Source organism: Cebus imitator, unplaced genomic scaffold (assembly GCF_001604975.1).
Source record: "Cebus imitator isolate Cc_AM_T3 unplaced genomic scaffold, Cebus_imitator-1.0 Scaffold86, whole genome shotgun sequence".
In the NCBI taxonomy this organism is placed as follows: Eukaryota; Metazoa; Chordata; class Mammalia; order Primates; family Cebidae; genus Cebus; species Cebus imitator.
In genome coordinates, this window is record NW_016107401.1 from 1,310,910 (window position 1) to 1,313,784 (window position 2,875).

Sequence of the window (2,875 nt, forward strand, 5' to 3'; positions counted from 1 at the left end):
CAACGGCACAATCTCGGCTTACCACAACCTCTGCCTCCTGGGTTCAGGCAATTTTCCTGCCTCAGCCTCCTGAGTAGCTGAGATTACAGGCACGCGCCACCATGCCCAGCTAGTTTTTTGTAGTTTCAGTAGAGACGGGGTTTCACCGTGTTGACCAGGATGTTCTCGATCTCTTGACCTCGTGATCCACCCGCCTCGGCCTCCCAAAGTGCTGGGATTACAGGCGTGAGCCACTGCGCCCGGCTGGTGAGTAGTTCTTAAATGAAAAATCTGATTTTCCAATATTCCTAAACATTTTAATCCCATCCTCCAGATTAAACCAAGGCATGTCCAGCACTTCTAATTCATCTTTTTCATGTTTCAGCAAGCCAATAAAACTGTAAGCACCCTTTCTAACTCCCCAAGCTGCAATGTTAAATGCAGAATCTTTGCTTAGTGAGCCCATGTCAATAAATTTGATCTGATCCAACTTTTTGTTCCTTCCAACATTTTCCCACATCTTTATTATCCATTCCCACATATGTTCCCAGATTTTTGTCTGTATAAATTAGATACTTTGAGTAACTTTGGAGTATAGCACATCTCTTCATGGGTAACACTTTATTCCTGTCCAGTTTCAGGTCTAGAAGCAAAGAAGGGTGGTAGGGTGGGTCTGGAGGAGAATCAACATTGTCTTGCATAGCAACTGCTTCAAGGGAGGCCATTACAATTTCCTCAGGCAATGCAATGTTAATCATCTCAGACAGGCTAGAGGGTACTATCACTGGAAATGGAGAAGCTGCTTCCACTGGGTTTGGAAAACCTCTCCACTAGCAAAGAAGACTGATCAGAATTTAGCAGCTTAATGTCTTCAGCTTGATCAAGGTCTTCCCACATGTCCCAGTCCAAATTTACAGAATCCCATTTTTTTCCCCAATAAATGCCCTCATTTTAACAACAGTCACCCTGCAAGACTGGAATTTTAATTTCTGTTGTAGTTCAGCCAGTCACAGGATGAGATTCTGTGTTTGATTTTCAATAGTCTCAGCTCTGCAGTAGGGTCTTCTTCAGGATGCACATAGAAGCTTTCAGATTATTTATGGAGCACTTGAGCTGGGAATCAAAGTCCCTAAACTCACCTTTTCTTGTACCACTTTATCCAGTGACATTAGGAACAACCAACCGTCCTCATTATACTCATTATGGGCAGGATAGGTAGCCAAGGAAGTAAACATGCCCTTGGTATGCAGCAACTGTGGCTTACTACACCACACACTTCAACAAAATAAGCCCCAACATTCACATTTAGTCAAGCTAATTCAAGCAAAGCTATCTTCAGTAGGAAATTTCCCTGTAGACAGCATGAACATTTTGATTTCACCTGTCCTCAAACTGACCCTTTGCTCATTATAATAGTAACAAACCCACCCCTGGGTGGAGATTTAAGATGCTAATGAGACATGCAATATATGAACAAGCATGTATAGCTACTGCGCTTGTGCATCCAGAGGACCACCCAGAACATGCATACTGGTAACACCTCTTCCCACCCCCTTATGAATAATCATGTAAGACCCCCCAGCCAAGAAAGGGAATCTCCCTAGTGCCATCCTTTGCTGTCTCATCCTTATCATCAGCCTGCTCTGAATCCTCTAAGCGTGTACTACCTTTTGTGCCCTTAACTTTCAAAATATTCTTTCTCCTTTGCAATGAATTGCTTTATGCTGCATCTTCTTTGCTGCGTGTCTCTTGTTTAAGTTATTTTAGACTAAGAAGACAAGAACAAAGGTTTCATAACACCCATCAACAATTTTCCAAAAATAAAAAACAATCATATACATAGGTAGCCAGCTTCTTGCCTTTTATAACTGGTTGATTAGGAGTACTCAACGCAAATATTTTGTGTATTTCTATTGCCAGATAATGCTATGCACTCCGTGCTCACTCTACTACTGGAAAGAATCATTAACATCTTTAATAAGATTAGAGAACCAATTCCAGAAACCCTGAAACCATCAGGAAACTCATCCTTAACATTCTGTCCCTCTAGAACCACTCTCAGTACCAAAATCTTTATTAGTCATGATTCTCCAGAGAAACAGAACCAGTAAGAGACACATAGAAAAGCTGATTTAGTATGAGGAGTTGGCTGACATGATTATGAAGACTGAGAGGGCTTGCAACCTGCCATTTGCAAGCTGGAGACCCAGGAAAGCAGGTGGTGTAGTTCAGTACAAGCTTGAAGGCCTAAAAACCAGCAGAGCAGAGGGCATAAGTCTCCGTTTATGGTAGCAAAAGGCTGAGGTTATAGCTCAAACAGTCAGGATGAAGGAATTAATTCTCCCTTCCTCTGTTTTTTGTTCTACTGAGCCCTCAATGGACCCTCAATCAGCTTTAGTGCATCCACTATATTCAAATATTAACCTCATTCAAAAACCTCTTTCACAGACACTCCCTGAAATAATGCCCGTGGTCAGCCCATGATCTAGTCAAGTTGATGTATAAAAATTAAACATCACACTGGGTTTGGGAACTGAATGCCCTGTCTAGTCCAGCTCATGCCCTATATATCTACGATAGCTTTTAACCTTGAATACTTGTTCATGTTTCACACGGTTGACAAGAGGATCCTTCAGAGATCAGGATGCCCTGCCTCCTTCCTCAGTATCCTTCTTCCAGAGCCTCTTCTTGCTACTACTCATGACTTCTATTTGAACACTGCCTAAAACAGGGTGGGGAGGACGACAAAGGTGGTGACAGTATGAAACAAGGCCCCAGAACCTATTTGTGGGTGAAGCTGGACCCCAAGACATCTATCCTTAGGAAGGTTTTACTTGAGACTCCAACTCTAGCTTATTTGTTAGTCCTTTAAATTAGGAGTCATCTATGCTTCCAT